Consider the following 19,125-nt stretch of genomic DNA (forward strand, 5'->3'; position numbering starts at 1 on the left):
TCCTAATCCAATCAAACTACGTAATCTACCACACACCCAATCGAATGGTGGAATCTCAACCCAATCCAACGGTAAGATCTCATATACTCTTAACAATCTCAAACTATACACATTTAATGAACCATGGCCCATATGATCATGGAGAAAGTGATAAGCTTGAAAATCCTAATCTAACCCAACTACTAATTCTACTAAATCTAGCTCAGTTGCCTAATCCAATCAAACTACGTAGTCTACCACACACCCAATCGAATGGTGGGATCTCAACCCAATCCAACGGTAAGATCTCACATACTCTTAACAATCTCAAACTATACACATTTAATGAACCATGGCCCAAATGATCATGGAGAAAGTGAAAAGCATGAAAATCCTAATGTAACCCAGCTACTAAATCTACTAAATCTAGCTTAGCTGCCTAATTTAATCAAACTACCTAATCTACCACACACCCAATCAAATGGTGGGATCTCAACCCAATCCAACGGTAAGATCTTACATGATCTAACAATCTCAAACTATACACTATGTACAAAACCTTCGAAAAATGTTTATGTACTTAATTTCTAACATAGGATGCCATTAGAAAAGATTTGAGGAGAGATTTTCTTCACTATTCATATCTAACTCATTAGTGTATTTCCATTTCTCATTTCTACGCCTTGCCTATAAATACCCATTAGCTTAATCTTGTTTACACAATGTGATTAGTGATCTAAGATGGCTAGGTGTGAGCGTGTCATTGGGTTTTTTGCTCTGGTTCTGTTTTTTGTTGTAGCCGGTGTGACGGGCCAAGGCGGGTGGGACGACGCTCATGCGACGTTCTATGGCGACGAACGCGGTATTGGAACCATGAGTAAGTCGGCCGTCCTTAGTTATTTTCATCTTATTTCTGTAATATTTCCTGCAAAATTGAAGTTTATAGTTTTAGAGTTAGATAATTTAGTAGATTTTGACGTTTTAGCGTCTAAGGCCTTCCTGTTAAACTACAAAACAAAGAGTTGTTTGAATAAAATGAAAATGCTTTCATTGAAATTTTTCATAAAGTTATGTTTTGATATTTTGATATTTGCTGAAACTATTTTATGTGGAGACTCTTTTACGTGCATACTAATAAAGACGAATTCATTCTAAAAGGCTATGACTGGGCCGGGGCCGATATCATCTCTCTCTCTCTCTCTCTCTCTCTCTCTCTCTCTCTCTCTCTCTCTCTCTCTCTCTCTCTCCATTTTATACCCCAACATTCCTTCTCGAATGCATGGAAACGAAAGTTTGGTTAGAATGAAATGCCTTTCCACATAGAAGCTGTAGTTAACTATAATATGAAAATGAAAACCTTTTTCAAAAAGTATATCCCCTATTTGAATGCTTGCTATATACCCGGTGATATACTAATGAGATACATATATAAAATTATAAACCCTACATGTACACTGATCAGTGATCTATTTGTGGAGTTGAAATGGATGGCCTGTCCAAAAGCTAATTTGACCCACATATAAAATAATGTGTTCTATACTAATGGTTCTCACGTATAGGCCTTAATAGCCGAAAAGACAATGGACCCACACATGCTAATCAATGACCTATTAGCTAGATGGCCTAAGATGTAGGCCCTGTCCAAAAAAAAATTTATTGAGGCCCACATGTATAGAAATCACTTCATATATAATTAGATGTCACATGTTTATAGTCTCAATATTTAGTAGATTTTGATGTTTTAGAGTTGTCTAATGCCTTGCTGTTAAATGAAAATGCTTTTAGTGAAATTAGTTTTTTCATAAAAATCTATTTGGATAGGCTGACGTTTGCCGAAACTATTTTAAGTGGGACTCTCTCTCTCTCTCTCTCTCTCTCTCTCTCTCTCACACACACACACACACACACACATATTATATACCACAACATTCCTATTTGTATGCATCAGAGAGCAAAATGGTCTGACTTGTGGTCACCATAGAAATTAAGAGGTGATCACATGAATTTATAGAAATTATTTATGTACTTAGATACTTTTTTTTACTGTGTAGAGGGAGCTTGTGGCTATGGAGATTTGTTCGAGCAAGGATATGGCCTCCAGACAACAGCCCTAAGCACAGCCCTTTTCAATCATGGTCTAACTTGTGGCGCATGCTTTGAGATCAAGTGTGTTAATGATCCCCAATGGTGCTTACCGGGCTCGATCTATGTGACCGCAACCAACTTTTGCCCTCCTAATTACTCAAAGCCAAATGAAAATTGGTGCAACCCTCCGCTCAAGCATTTTGACCTTAGCTTGCCTATGTTCCTAAAGATTGGAAAATACAATGCTGGAATTATCCCGGTACAGTACCGCCGTACCCTCTGCACTAAGTCCGGTGGTATGAAATTTGAGCTTAAGGGCAACCCTAATTGGTTACTGGTTTTAATCTACAATGTGGCCGGGGTTGGAGATGTTCAAGCGGTCTCTGTAAAGGGCTCTAACACAAACTGGGTACCGATGGATCAAAATTGGGGGGTAAATTGGCAAGCCAACCACCAATTTGATGGGCAAAGCTTGTCATTCCAAGTGACTACCAGTGATGGTAGGATGGTGCAATCTGATAATGTTGCACCTGCGAATTGGCAGAGAGGACAGACCTTTGAGGGCAGAAATTTTTAGGGGAGGTGATCTATGGATGAATGGGCGATATCGTTTCAATAGGACCTAAAATAATCAGGGTGATATTGTTTCACAATAAATGTCTCACTATGTACATGACATTTAAATCAAAGGAATATTAATTAGAAAATGGTGTCTTTATCTTTTCAGATTATTCTTTTTGGTTTGTGATAACTGATGGGTACTCTCGGAGGCAAGCATGTTAATTTTAGAGTAATTTCATACTGCTCGAAATAAATGATGCAGTGCACATAGTATAATTGAGTAATGGGATTTTCTAGGCAATTTTACGGAAAGCCACATGGCCAGCTCACTTTTTAGCATATTTAGTCTTAGGGAAATGATAAATGCGCAGTGTATCTTTTACACTGTTTTCAAACTAAAAACCTGGATTCTAAAATCCGCGTATCCAAACGGCCCATAAATAAGAAGGCCGGAGACCGGAGTTGGAGGGATATTCACCGGTGATGGCTCGCGGTCGCCGAAGTTGGTGGAGTGGTGGCCGTGGCACTTCTCAAATCTCAGGAGGCGGGGTGGCATCGTGACTTTTTTAAACTTAAGTCAGTCTAAAGGTAAATATAAATTCACCCTTTTTTACTCAGGACAGCCCCCTAACTACTCATTTACTCTTGTGAGGGCTGTCCCAAGTAAAAAGGGGATGAATATATCAATTTCCCTTTAAAAAGTGCTTATTAAATGAAGTTTTTTTTCACGAACCACCCACCTTCGGTTATTCGGTTAAATCGGAATTTTCAAAAAGGAAACCGAACACAAAACCGAAAAAGGGTACAATAAATACCTGAAACCAAATCGTAAAACCTCATAACCAAATTGAAATAACGGATCGAAATCGTTTCGGTCGGTTATTTCAGTTTTGACCGAATAATGAACAGCCCTGCTCTCTCTCTCTCTCTCTCTCTCTCTCTCTCACACACACACACACACACACAAGAGAAAAGCCTCTCGTACGTTTTCTCTTTACTGAGTCCAACTGGCCAAGTAACACTAGATACATTCGCAACTTTGGGACATACGCCACACCACTCAAAGTACGAACTATTCCATCAAATAAATGGCCCAGCATTGGACCCAGACATTAACGTTTAGGATTGATCCCGATAGTGCTGGGCATATGGAGATTATGATGGTTCATCACACATTCAATGTAAATTTTCAAGTCATCCATCTGCTATGTCACAGTTTGGGTGTAGGAAAAAATTTATTTTATTGGATTTTTTAATTTCATGGAGAATGAATTTTCTAGTGTTTGGCAAACTCATTTTCAACTGAATGTTTTTTCTATAATAAAAAATTTTCCTTATTTTTGTGGAACACTGAAACCTAACAGTTACAAGAATTTTATTTTCCATGGAATATTTGTTCCATGAAAAAATTATTTTCCACAAGTTTGTTTTCCCTAGATTCAAACATCCTCTAATAGGTCTCCTACCTGTCACACAATCTAGAATGATGAATTCACAATCAATGAATCCAACGCACTTAATTTCTCAACAAAGAGGATCAATGGCGTTCAGTTTCTTATCATGGGTTCAGTTTCTTATCATATCCATACACATGCGGATTAATGGTCTGATGATCAAGACATATCTATGTGTTGGGGCCCACCACAGGTGGGCCATGATACAAAAGTCATGATGAATTTGAAAATCCTAGACATCCAATTAGTACACTCTTCCCTGTAGTTTATGGATCATCCACTCTTTCCGTTACCATCTGACCGTTCAAATGCTATCTTTCGTACACCTGGATCATCATCCCACTGGTGTAATTTTGTACCATGGCCCACCCATAGTAGGCCCCACCAATCAGACAGTTTGAACCATCCAAGTGTACTGCCACATGTAGGGTGGTGATTGACAATACCCACCACATTTATACATGGAAATCGACCCAAGACCCCACAAGAAATATCATTTGTGATTCTCAATTTCATATTGATACTTAAATTAGATAATTCTAGATACGTTTCATCTCCCACAAAATCTTTTCGGATTTATGTTTTCCTTATTTAAAACATGTAATTACTTACTCTTCCTTCCATTTAGAAAATTTTCAGCCAAAGTGCTTATAGATTGAAGCAAAACCTCTTGCTTATGAACATATAATTACGTATTTAATCTCTTAATTTTTATAGATTAGATAAAAACTTCTCATCTTCTATCTATGGAAAACAATACGTACAACACCTGCCTTTTCAGCTTCCTTTTCTTCTTTCACATCTCTTGCATGTCTATAAACACTGTTTGATTAGCTTGTTTTGACATTGTGATTAGTGAGAGAGCTGAGATGGGTGGGTGTGGCAATTTTTTTGTGGTGATCATGGCTCTCTTCTTCCTTGTCTTGTTTGTGAGAGGCGAAAATGAATGGATGGAAGCACATGCGACATTTTACGGTGACATATGTGGCAGGGAGACGATGCGTAAGTTTTCAAAACATCGTTGTGAAAGATTTTGATCCCTACTTCATGTCCATTTTTAAGAAATTGAAGCTTTTTATTTTTTATTTTTGCTTTCTAATTTAGTTTTCAGGGTTCTCTAATATAGTTTTTAGTGTTTTCGATTACATCACGAATAAATAAAAAGTCTTTAGTTAAAAGAAATAAGTCCTTATAAGACTGCCTTGTTCATTTTATTAAGCAGTTGTAATAGTTTTCCTTATAAGACTGCCTTGTAATGAAAGGTTTTGATCCCTACATCATGTCTATTTTTTACAATGTTTAATATATATAATTACTTCTTTTATCCAAAAAAAGAAGGTGGGGTTTGATCCATGAATCCTAAGCCTTTACATAGGAAAATGAAGTTTTTAGGGTTTTCTGACCTCAACCTTTAGTTAAGAAAATGAAGTTTCTAGGGTTTCATAATATAGTTTTTAGGGTTTTAAATTATTATCATTAACCAATAAAAAGTCATTAGTTAAAAGAAATTAGTCCTCATAACACTGCCTTGTAGTGAAAGGTTTTAGTCCCTACATCATGTCAATTTTTCCAATGATTAATATAGTGCCTTCTTTTATCCACAAAAAAGAGAAGGGTTTGATCTATGAATCCTCAACCTATGAATAAGAAAATGGAGTTTTTAGGGTTTGCTTATACAGTTTTAGGGTTTTCAAAATGGAGTTTTTAGGGTTTTCTAATACAGCTCTAGGGTTTCAACTGTAATCAATAACCAATAATAAGTCTTTAGTTAAAAGAAACTGATTGAATCGTCCAACTGCTGGCTGATTAATTTCTTGATGGAAATGTGAAGGAAATACATGTAATATTATGAAATAATTGCATTTTAATAGAAAAATAACCTCCGGGTTTTTACTGTAGTTTTATACATTTTATACCATATAAATAAGAGAATAGTGTTCCTGCGCAGCTGCTCAGATAGCTTATCTGAGCAGCTGCTTCAAAAACTCATGTGGCCCACATTTTTTGGGTGATTCAAAGCATTCATTTGAAAGGCCCTTCCATGGATAGGGTGTGTACCAAAAATCAGCCCTATAGGATCATCCTAACCCAATCAAAGGTGGAGGGGAAAACGGACAAACACTGTTTCTGGCCATTTTTTGCCTCCACAAATGGCAGGGTTAGGATGATCCTAGAGGGATCATTTTTGGTATACACCCTATTCATGGAAGGGCCTTCCAAATGAAAGCTTTAGATCACCCCAAAAATGTGGGGCCACATGAGTTTTTGAAGCTGCGCAAGAACACTTTTCTCTATAAATAATCCTTAGAAAGAAATAAAAAAAGGTCATTTGGGCGCTTTAATTGTTTGGTCTTTTAACATATAAGGACAATTTGGTCTTTTTATGAGTCAAAAACAGTACACAATGGGTATTTTGGTCACAAATTGATGGGTATTTTGGTCACAAATTGATGGCATGACCTGATTTGCAAAATTCACTCTATTGTGATTACTCTATTTGTTGTCTAAGAAACTAAGTAGAAATCTTTTTGCAAATAAAGCAAAGTAGAAGACTTCTTTTGCAAAAATCCCTTCTTTTAACATAATACATGTCTTTCTTCCATTTTTAGTATTTTTTCTTCATTTCTTTTTTATATGGTTTGTTTGTTAGGGCTCTCTCTCTCTCTCTCTCTCAAATAGTATTCAATAAAGGGAGGCGTGTCACTATCAAACAAAGGGAGCTCACTCCCCTCTATATATGTCTATATTTCATTGCAATATTGTACAGGAAAATATTACCTTTTCAAAGGATTAAATTTCCACCAAACATACAAAATCTAAATTTTCACTACTACATTTCATTACCATATTATGAAGATTAATTAAGATTGTAGCATGAACACCGTCTTAAACGGAAAAAAATGATTTGTTGGTTTGCCATTTAATACTCCCTTTAAAACATTTAGAGTAAAAACAAACTCCATTTTATTTTATTTTTTTGAGAAAAACATTTTGAACATGTTTAAAACACGTTAAACACATTTTTTGGCCTAATTTCTAACTTTACCCCCGCTGTACTTTGTAAATGACAAAATTTTAAGGGAAATGAAAAGATAAGCTGAGTCCATGCACCTATAAAAGCTGAGTCCATGCATCTTGTCTTTTGTGTTTTTGTTGTTTTTTTTGGGGGGGGATTTGCTAGGGTCCATCGCAAAAGGCATTTTGCGGATGCTCTGCCGCATGTCAGAGCAGCCACAGAGGCTCACTTTTCATCAGATTTTGTCATCAGTCACGAGGTGGCTGCTCTCACATGCGACAGAGCATCTGCGAATGCCTTTTGCGATGGACACTAGCGAATCCCTTTTTTCCTGCAATTTTTACCAATACCGTATTAAACTAGAATTCTTCCCATCCTTTTTTAGCGAATTTTACTTTGCTAACTATGCTCTCACTTGTAATTCGGCAGAGGGAGCTTGCGGATATGGCGATTTGTTTGAACAAGGATATAGCCTCGAAACAACAGCCCTAAGCACAGCCCTCTTCAACAAAGGTCTAACGTGCGGTGCTTGCTTTGAGATCAAATGTTTTAACGACGAGCAATGGTGTTTACCGGGCACAATCCGAGTGACCGCAACCAATTTTTGCCCCCCAAACTATGCCTTGCCTAGTGATCATGGTGGGTGGTGCAATCCCCCACGAAAGCACTTTGACCTCTCCATGTATATGTTCTTGAAGATTGCTAAATATAAGGCCGGAATTGTCCCCGTCCTTTACCGCCGAACTTCCTGTATCAAATATGGTGGTGTGAAGTTTGAGATGGTAGGGAATCCTTATTGGATGCTTGTGTTAGTGTACAATGTTGGTGGTTCTGGTGATGTTATAAACATGAAGATCAAGGGCTCGAACACAAGTTGGAAGACTATGTCGCGTAATTGGGGGCAAGAATGGCAGACATTTGTGAGATTGCAAGGTCAAGGTTTATCGTTTCGGATTACTACTAGCGATCACATGACCCTCCAATTTGATAATGTTGCACCCAAAAATTGGCAATTTGGGCAGATGTTCGAGAGCAAGCTTCAGTTTTGAACGTAGAAAAACAGATCGAATGGAACTATCAACTATGTTTGATATAATATTGTGTAACATGCATTTTATTGTAATCGTGGATGGCCTGATCTTTGATCTAAACCTTCCAAATGGTGGGCTTTACTTTGGATTGTGCATGGGTTAAAAACGGATCTTGTCCATCCGATCTTTAGATTCTCTTCCTTTGTTGAATGTGAACTGTTGACTGGCATTTGAGTCATCTGATGAAAGTGATTTTGAGTCATCTTTAGATCTCTGACAGCTAGCTTTTAGGAGTGAGTACTACCTGATTAAATTCCCTACAAATGGTATCAGAGCAAAGGTCCTTAGTTCAAACCTCCCAGATAGCAAAATTCCACATGCAATGGCCAAACCCAAAAGAGGAGCCACATGTGCCACGTGTAGGCCCCAAGAAAGAGTGGCCTGCACGTGAAGGGGAGTGTTAAAGTATAAAAGATTAGAAAAAACGCCTTCTCCAACATCTTAAGCTTTTGGAGTAATTGGTAGTTTGACCGTCTTTGTTATGCTTTACAAAGATCACTCCAAAATCTTGCTTTTCATGTGTTCTCAATCTCCCAAAATCAATTGGACTCTGTAAAAGTTAGAATAGTTTCTTTTTGGTGTGTCTTGAATAAGGAAGAGAGCAGAAAGCGAAATCACATTTCTGGAGCTGAAAGAGGAAATATTTATTGAGTATTTCTCACTTTTTACATCACAAAAGGCGAAATTATATGGTGCCCGAGAGTCAAGTCCCATGTAGGCGGTACATCAAAAGTTCCGCCCTTGATTTTTTATCCAACAGCAGCCTCTTAAAAAGTGGGCTGTTGTTGGATCAAATATCAAGGGTGGTACTGCCCTCACGTGACTTCACTCTTTGGCCCCATATAAAAACACTCACAAAAGAGTCCACATAGTAGTTACGCCTGTAGCTCAATGGTTGAGGCTTTGTATCTCCCTGAGGTCGTTGGTTGAATCCTAGCTTACTACAAAAATAGTCATCGTATATGTGTGTATATAGGTAATAGGGAATGTTTCTGCACACTTCTCTATTCATTTGGGCGTTTGGCAAGCACGAAAAAATATTCCATGAAATAATTGTGGGGCCAATTGTGAGAGATGGGCCGAAAGGGACTGACTTGAGAGGATGGGAGTGAGGGTAGCCCCAGAAAAACAAGAAGAAAAAACCTAATTTCAAGTAAGGTATTGTTTTCGTTGGTTTTTAGGGATTTCTCATGATCTCTCCCGTGCCCTCTCAAGTCTCGCCCCCTCCTTAAAGTGTTGTTTTACAATTGGGCCCCGCGACTATTCCATGGAATATTTTTTCATGGTTGCCAAACATGCCCTTAATAAGTTTCTAGCTATCCAAACTAACCCAAGAAAAATTTAGGCAAGATTGACTCTTTGGATCTTTTGAGTTTATCTTCTTAAAGTTTCTTTTTATCGTTTGTTTTTTAAATATACATTCTTCTTGCAATACTATTTGATAAAAAGTACAATTAAAAAACTAAGTTTAATTCTCAGCATCCCCTTAAGCCTTAAGCAGAAGTTTCTTACATCTGACAATAAACTCAGTTCATTAAAAGTGAACCATTGAACTATTTCAATGCATCAACAGAATCATTTGATGGATCAACTATTCATTCATCGCAGGTAGGTCAGGGAAGTATGGGTCAGAATTTTGGAATTATTTGGGGTTTTATGGGTGTTCCGATCTAGAGTTCGGTTAAGGAACTCCTAGATAGCTAGTTTTTTATGCCATGGCAGATGGGAGATCGTTCTGTTGGCTTTTTTCTAGGCCCTTTGGAAAGAGAAATGCTTGGACATTCAATAATGTTGTCTATGCTTCATATTCTTTCTTTAGAATCTTATCCTTAGTCATTTCTTGGGCCAAAGTTCTTTCCCTGCTTCAAATTGTACGATGCCTCATATTTAAGGCGTTGTTGGAGATAAATTTATTTTAGCAGGGAATTTGAGGAGCACATCGACCCCAGATGGTCCCACTAATCTTGGGTGGCTTAAAATAAATTTTTAGGAGTCAACATGATTGATCTTCTTAGAGTGAAGATCAACCTCTTTACCCACTTCGAGGGAACGGTCAATCCTCCTTTTTGTTCAAAGACACTGTCTAGGATAGATTTCTTCATTGATTTGGACAAAAAAAAAGACTATTTACATGTTATTTATAGAAAAGTCACTTACCACTTCCTCTAAAACTCCTTCCCAAGCCAATCTAGATAGCCTTATCTCTAAGACCCCTATCCATACCAAACAATTAGAGAGAAAATATTACAAACTATAAATAATATTAACTAATTTATTCTACCCTAAGTGGGACCCATAGATACGTAACAGTACGCAACAATGACCAAATCACCCTTTAAAAAGGATTAAATTTTCTACCAACTACTATCACCATCACAATACAAATACAGTGTTGAAAGAAAGTCTGGGGAGGCAAGATGGTCTGTGCAGCTGAAAATTTGATCCATGTAAGCCCAATGGTTTCCACCTTGGCATTACCTTCTTGTTTTGATGATTCCATACACAAGTGATTTTATATCACTAATGTGCTTTTGGTTGTCTAAGTTGTAGATCTCATTAGCGTGCAATCAAGGAAGCTTGGATCAAGGCATTGAAGTTAACTTGGAGTGATTTTGATGTGCCCCAAAGCTAGGATGATCCAAGAAGCATGGTGGACTTGAAGTCTTGAAGATCAAGTGAAGATCAAGTCTTTTTAGGTTGTACTCCTCATCCTTTGTTTTAGAGATGTCAAAGGCACTTAACAATGTTTTAAAATGAACTTGAAAATCTATTTGAAAGCTTAGAAAAATGTATTTGAAAACTTAGGATTAAAGCCCAAAGACCAAGGCCCAAGACCGACCCTGATTTTTTATAAGTGAAAATTGAATTTTATACAGGGCCGGTCGACCGGGGTGTCCCGGGAGACCGCGGAAGCAATGCTGGAAATCAGCACTTGGCTTTCAATAGTGGGCCAGTCGACCGCGGATATGTTTCTGTTTCGACAAAAACAATCCAACATGGTTGAGGCGGACGACCGCTAAGGGTCGGTCGATCGCGATAGTGTTTTGAGCTTAAATTTTAATCAAACAGGGAAACCTCTCCTGTCGATCGCCACTGGCTCAGTCGACTGCGACTGTTTGAAATTTGAAAATAAAAAAGAGCGCCCGATAGGGGTATGCGACCGTTGTGGCCCGGCAGACCGCGCCGGTCTGGCAAAAGAGTCGTTGGGGCTTGCGGGGCTTGACTTTTTCAACCCAGTTTACTACAGTTTTACCCCCAAACAGTCATATTTTCAAATGCGTTATATATACACTATCTAAACCACTCTTTTGCATCATCTTGAACATCCTAAAAGAGAAAATCAAAGTGTTTAATGCCTCTATCATCTCTAAGCAAGGAAGTGGATTAGACTTATATTTGTACATCTTTTATCCATCCTTTGTAACCCTCTTGATAGGATTTTAGTTTACTTTCTTTAAAAGATCATTGTATATTTGACGAGTGCGAAGAGACACAGAGCCATCTCAAGAGCAAGTGTTGGAGATGCGGACCTTTCTCTGGTTCGTGACGAGTCTTGCGAGGCGTAGCCGAACCAAGTTGTAATTGGGTTGATTCCCCACCATTAAGGAAATCCATAGTGAAGCCATCAACGGATTGTGTTGGTGGAGTGGAGTAGGTTCGAGGTTGAGACCGAACCACTTAAAAATCTCGGTGCACTCTCTCTTTACCCTGGCTCTTTATTTTGTGATGTGCATTTTGATTTTTATTTCATTTGTGCTTAAGGTTTTCATTTGCCATTGTTTTTAGCTTCCGCATTGATTTTTGGTAAAAGTTTTTAAAAACCCAATTCACCCCCCCTCTTGGGTTTTCATCACACCTGGGATTTCAATCCAAAACGTATCGATCAAGTATAGTCTGGGTGGATATATAGGTTTTGGATCGATATTCTAGTTGCATGTGTTCCCGTTTTACCGACCAATGGATCACCTTTTGTCGGCCGGACTTTCCTTGGGTGTCGTATTGTTCCGAGAGAAAGCGTGACCAACATTGGTTGCATGCTATCTTTAAGGAGATTGCTCCCTATTGTTTTGAAAATATAATTGGGTAATTTTGTCATTTCGATAAAAACAAGGATCGGCCCTTAGGCCATGTTTGGATTGCAAGAAAAATAATTTTGAAGGAATTTTTTCCTTCGAAAATTTTTCTTTCCAAAAGTTAGAAGAAAATAATATGATTATGGTTAATTTAAAGAGATATCATCATAAATTAAGGGTCCCTCTAGATAAAATTTGAATAAGGTTGGTTCACATGGATCCCCTAAAGTGTCTTTTTGAGAAGCTAGCCCTGACCAGAAGAACGGCCTGAGGGCTCGTCCTTTACTAAGGGTTATCCGTAGCTTCTTTGCTTTGAGCGAATCCCCTGTAACGGATTGTGCTGAATTAGTCCATACTTACGGCAGGCATGGCAGCTCGTAGCACGTGCTGTGAAATTTGCAAGGGCCGTAGGAGGCATATTTCGAATATAAAAGAGTGAAAGTTCCCAATTATCAACGAGAATATCATAAAAGTTATCTTGTTTTGTGAGTAAAAAAAAGTAGGAAATTTTAGAAATATTTTCCTTTCCAAACTTTTCCATAAAATTCTTAGAATCAAAAAGGGGGCCTCACTCAACTCCCCCCCCCCCCCCGCCATTTTACCACAACATGTTCAAGTTTTTGCTAGTAGCCCTTTAAGCTTTATCCAAAGAAGGGCATCAGAACAAGAGAGGGTAATTTAGTCATTTACTAAGACACTCGAACTGCCTACCGATCACCATTCTCTTGGTATGGCTTGAGTAGGAAGCTACAATGGGATCATTTTCGTACTTAATATCAATTTCACCCCTCTTATTTTGTTATTTAACCAAACACCTAGCAAAGTCCTCTCGTCGTAAAAAAATCCCCGACCTTCTTTCTCCTGTTGTTCCTCAATTCTCTCTCATTAGGTATTTTTCTCCATCCAAAATCTCCCTCCCCAAACCCTAGCCTTTCCAACCAAATTTCCCTAAATTCAACCATTTTCCACATGAATTTATAAGCGATGAGTGCCACTCTGATTCCTATTTCTCTCTAATCCATGTCGAACGAGAACCTTCGACCGGGTGGTAACTCGGCATATTCATTTTGTATGCCGATCTGCACAAAACGACAAAACATCTAGCTTGCCCACGGTCGAGTGTCAGTTTGCCATATTTAGTTTGTCCAGCTTAACTACATATGTCAATCTACACAAAACGACAAAACATCTGGCTGGCGCACAACCAGGTGGTATTTTGGGATATTTAGTTCGCATGGATGAACTACATATGTCAATGTGCACAAAATGACAAAACATTTGTTGGCTCACGGCCGAGTGGCAATTCGGCATACTCAGTTCGTATGGCTGAACTGCATATGCCGATCTGCACAAAATGTCAAAACATCCGGCTGGCCCACGATCGGGTGGCAGTTCCGCATATTCAAATCGTATAGCCGAACTACATCTACTGATTTGCACAAAATGACAAAACATTCGGATGGCCCACACCCGGGTGGCAGTTCTACATATCCAGTTCATATGACAAAACTACATATGCCTATCTGCACAAAACGACAAACATCCGGCGGTCCCACGAACGGGTGGCAGTTCAGCATATTCAGTTCGTATGGCCGAACTACATATGCCGATCTGCATAAAATGACAAAGAACCCAGACGGGCCCACTGCTGGTGGTAGTTCAGTTGTTCAGTTCGGTTGGCCGAACTACACAAGTTGATAAACCCATCTGGACGGTTTGCCAAACTGATGATCTAGAGATTATTGACAGTCCTTCCCCGTGTCTAAGGATTTGGATCTCACTTTCAAGGGGAGATCGGCACATCGGCCATGTCACATTCGAACTCGTCAGCCATGTTTGGAAAGATAAATGCTCCCACATTCAAGAATGTTTTCTTCTATGCTCCATATTCTTTTTCTATGATCTTATCCTTAGTCATTTCCTGGTCCAAAATCCTTCCCGACTTCAGATTGTATGATGCCTTAGATATATGGTGTTGTTGGAGAGATTTATTTTAGCAAGGAGTTTGAGGAGCAGATGGCCCCCTTGATCTTGGGTGGCTAAAAATAAATTTTTAGGAGTCAAAGTGATTGATCTTCTTAGAGGGAAGATCGGCCTCTTGACCCACTTCGGGTCAGTCCTCCTTGGTGCTCAAAGACAATTTTTGAGATAAATTTCTTTATTGATTTGAAAAAAGACTATTTACATATTATTTATGAAAAACCCACTTGACCACTTCCTCCAAAACTCCTACCCAAGCCAATCTAGTTAACCCTTATCTCTAAGACACCTATCCATACCAAACAACTAGAGAGAACATTTCACAAACTATAAAAAAAATATAATCTAATTTATTCGACCCTAAGTGGGACCCATCTAAGCGCATAACAACTCATTATTTGAAAGAAAAAGGATGCTAAGAATAGCCGAATCACCCTTTAAAAAGGATTAAATTTTCTACCAAATACCATCACCGTCACAACACAAATATGGCATGGAAAGAAAGTCTAGTCGCGGCAAGATGGTCAGGGGGCAGTTGAAAAATTGATCCAAAACCTACCGACATAGTATTATCCCGGTTGATATCTAGGTTTTGGATTGGTATTCCGATTGCCGGCGGTCATGTTTTATTTGCCAATGGATCTCCTTTTGTCGGCCGGACTCTCCTTTGGTGCCGTATTGTTTCGAGAGAGAGCCTGGCCAACATGGGTTGCATGCTGCCTCGAGGGAGATTGCTCTCTATTGTTTTGAAAATTTACTTTTAATACAAGGGTATTTTTGTCATTTTGATAAACTAAAATTGACCAATATTCTGTGTTTGGATTGCAATAAAAACCTTTTTTCTTGGGAAAAATATTTTCTTTCCAAATTTTAGAAGAAAATAATATTATTATGGTTAACTTTGAGAGATATCTGTGAAAACAACCAGTTATTGCAAAAGCTTAAGCTGTTGGAGAAGGCGTTGTGGACCCCGATCCGAGAGGGCGGCGGTGAGGGACGTGCCCCCACGCGAGTCAGTCTCAGGATCATCCACGTGAATGGAGAGCTCTACCAAGGAACTCTCGAAAGAAATGCCCCTCACAGCATGAGTGGCGATACAAAGGGAGATACCTCTCGATTCGGGGACTAGCCCAGATTCGAGGCGTACCTTAAACAAAGAAGAGTCGTCATCCAAGGAAGTGGGCCAAGGATCCCATACTATGCTCTGTTGCAACGGATAACCAGAGATATAAAAGAGGGTTCGTGCCTGGTTACGAATTTGGAAGGTCTAAAGAGCACCTCATCCGCCCAAGTGTAAACAGCTGGTCTCTTATGCCATTTATTTAATAATTTTGAAGAGTTTTGGGCGAAAGTCATATGAAATGGGAACGAATATCTCCAAGAAGACGTCTATCTAATCATGCATGTCTCGGAGATGAATAATAAGCACACATAAAAGAAATGAAAGAAGTGTCGCCTAAGAATAACTAGGTTATGAGTGTCATACCTAATTGGTGTCTGAGTTCTGGTGTGCAAACACATGCATGCTACAGCTAAAGGTATAGGATCTGTACATGAAAGTAAGAAAACACAGCAAAGCACACAACACAATTCAATTCTATACATGACTGGACAAAAATGAGTCCTAACTCTAATGCGACCTGACTCGGACCAAGATGGCCGTTCATCCCAGCTGCTCTACGTATCCCGGCCTCGGGAATAATCGGAGTCAACGTAGTTCGATGCCTTATTCTAAACTACTATGCCTAACCATCTAGAACCGCTATCCTAGACTCAATTCCACTAGACTCGACTGATTTTTAAAGCTTTTTTGTACAATTGCTTAAGTTCATGTGAGTTGTAATTTTTAGGACTCTCTATATGCCCTAACTAATGCAAGTTGATTAGCCTTGAACTAATGCAGGTGGGCCCTATATCCTATGTGTAACTAGGCTGTGCAACCTAAGGAAAACCATGGGCTGACTATATGCTTCCTAGTCTAGCCATCGGTTCGACTAAATGTCTAACCGATCGACTCGAGGCCTCCTAATTCTAGGGACACTCACACGACAGGACACACCATATCAATACAAATCAGGACAGACTCCTAACTCTAAAACACCTCAAACATCTAGGACAGACTCCTAACTCTCGGGGAAGATCTTTTTGAAAAAGTTTTGAAAAATTTTTGTATTTTTGGAAAGTTTAAAATGAGTTTATTTTTAAAGGTTTGGCTGGACTTGGGATGTGGATCCCAAGCTGCACTACGTACCCTGTGGATAGGGATCAAGCCAACGTAGTTCGGAAACAGATTTTCCTAACCACTCCTAAATGACTCAAGATTTTTGAGATTTTTGGATTTTCAGATGTTTTTTTGAATTTTCAAGTGTTTTTGAAATTTTTGAATGTTTTTGAGTTTTTGACACAAGAGGACAAATCCCTATCATCATAAGGGGAGGACAGGCTCCCGATATCCCGCAAAGGTTGGACAGCATCCTATGCTTTGCGGGGGAAAAAGACAGAAACACGACTCTGCAAGGGTTGGACAGCATCCTATACCTTGCAAGAGCGGATAGAAGAACATGATCTGATGAAAGGTTGGATAAAATCCTAACCCCTATGATGATAGAATTTGATTCCTGAACAAGAGGACTGACTCTCTAGACTAAGGACGGATTCATATGCTAGTGGACTATCAAACTAAGATAAAGCTCATGAGTAATAAGGAAAAAGAAACCTTGTGCATATTTGGCAAAGGTAAAACACCCAGCCGGGCCGGACAGCTACCTAGCCCTAGGGTGCAACAAATGTGCAACCCAATACCCATAAGGGTAGGGGTATGTTGCCAAGCCGAGTAAGGTGTTCTCCCAAAACTAAACGACGCACAAAGAGGAGGTTTAGCAAGAGAATGAGACTGGGTAAGTCTCTTAGACACAGAGGTAAGATAGAGAAAATTGCTAACGAGACTAGGCAAGTCTCCTAGGCACAGAGATGAGATAGAGAAAAATGCTAGCAAGACTGGGCAAGTCTCCTAGGATGGGCTTGAAATGACAAAGGAAAGAAACCTGAAAGACTTAAACAGTCTCATAAAATGAAGAAAAGATTAGAAGGGAAAACATTACTAGGACTATGCAAGTTCTCTAAAATAATGGGCTCGGGATGACTCCTTCATAGCCCTTGCAATGAGAGGGGATTCTAGTATCTAAAGAAATTTAATAGAAATCTATAAGACTGTGTTAGTCTATCAAAGAGAGAAGAAAAGGCTACCAGATAATCGCAAATTCCATTCTATTCTTATAAAAATAAATCAAGTGCTAAGCAAAGAAGAATTTTCATTAAAAAGAATACACAATCTATAGCAATCATAAAATGATAAATAACATTAATTAGTCCTGACCAGCCGCTGGATAGCCTAATAAAGTAAAAGAAAGCAATCTCAAACACTTCTATGCCCAACCACAAACACCACCCCAATATGGGGATGAAATCAGATGATGCTAAAGTAATCATCTGATATCAAATACACATGATAATATTTCTATATCCCGCCTTGAAATCAGACAGTACTCATGTCGATAATATCGAATAGAGTAGTCATCTGATCTCCTTCTTCCTATTAAACAATTTATTTAAATAAAAAGAAATGAGTATAATAAGCTTTGAGATAATCTCACCTGAACAATCCATTTATTACCGAATTTGGGGTGCCCAAGAAGATTGTATAGAATATTTTAAAATGATCAAATGAAATAATGATAAAAAAATGCAAGAGGATCTTGTTAATACAAAAATGAAATATTGTAAACATTAAAATAATAAGCAGTCTATACCTTTCTTAAAGAAATGACATCATCCCAACTCAAAATATTATCAATGATAAGTCTCTTTTAGAAAATTTAAACAAGCATGAATTATCACCTAAGAATATAGCCACTTACAAAGGCAGCAGCTATGTGTTAAACCAGTGTCAATACAAGGCAGAAATGCGCATATCAAATGGGGTATAAGGGTTGTCCGTATACAAATGGGATAGGGGCTGCTGTGGGCATTACTATATTTCATGTTCAGATTTTGTTATGTACACAGATGACAACAAGACTTATCTATGAGCGACATATTTATTAACTGGGAACTGAGAGAATCAAGATTTAACACAAATTATTCACAAAATCTGAGAATTGGATCTTCTTGACGATTTTAAAAAGAACTACAAAGCTCAATTCTCTTCTAGTAGGAAATACAGATCAAGTATAACCATGCAAGCATTAAGCCAAACACATATCCACTATCTTTTAGCTCAACTCATGCAAATCCAGAGTAGTCTGATGGATATGACAGAAATTATCAACAAAACACTATGAGTCCATCAACCTAGAAGAAAACAAATTGAGCTATCCATACATGTTCAAACAATATTCATCAAATATCATTTCAAGTAGTCACAAATTTAATATTTTTACTGTTGACATGCACAGAATTTAAATTCAACAGATACACTTTCAACATGAACAGAAATTAGCAATTCTAATTCAATCAGAACAGGATTTCCAACTCAATCAACACCATTTCTTCACCTCCAGATCAAAGACTACAAGCATTACAACCATTATTAATTTTAACATGATCCTTTCTTTATGATAAGTGCAAATCCATATAAAAAAAATGAGTCAGTCTATTTGATTCCAGCACAAAGTCTCTTCTACGCACAAACATATAATCCTCAGGAAATGAATGTAAACATGAGAAAAGAAAAGAAACTCAAAAATTTAACAAGCACACAAGCACAAGCATATTCACACTCTGAAAAATAAAATACCTGATTTGCTAACAAAACAGAGCTTGAAAGATCTTCCTTCTTTTTATACTTAATGAACTTTGATTGAATCAAATGCTCAAAAGAAAACGAA

The 19,125-nt window shown here is 38.3% G+C and overlaps 2 pseudogenes; both read left to right on the top strand.

Annotated features, from left to right (window-relative positions):
* The first annotated feature begins 720 nt into the window (after positions 1 to 720).
* Positions 721 to 2,641, top strand: LOC143869972 (expansin-A9 pseudogene; annotated as a pseudogene).
* A 4,759-nt stretch (positions 2,642 to 7,400) lies between these two features.
* On the top strand, positions 7,401 to 8,144 carry LOC143869973 (expansin-A23 pseudogene; annotated as a pseudogene).
* The last annotated feature ends 10,981 nt before the right edge of the window (positions 8,145 to 19,125 follow it).

Source organism: Tasmannia lanceolata, unplaced genomic scaffold (genome assembly GCF_043159265.1).
Source record: "Tasmannia lanceolata isolate RefF3 unplaced genomic scaffold, GAP_Taslan_0.1 ptg000003l, whole genome shotgun sequence".
NCBI lineage: Eukaryota > Viridiplantae > Streptophyta > Magnoliopsida > Canellales > Winteraceae > Tasmannia > Tasmannia lanceolata.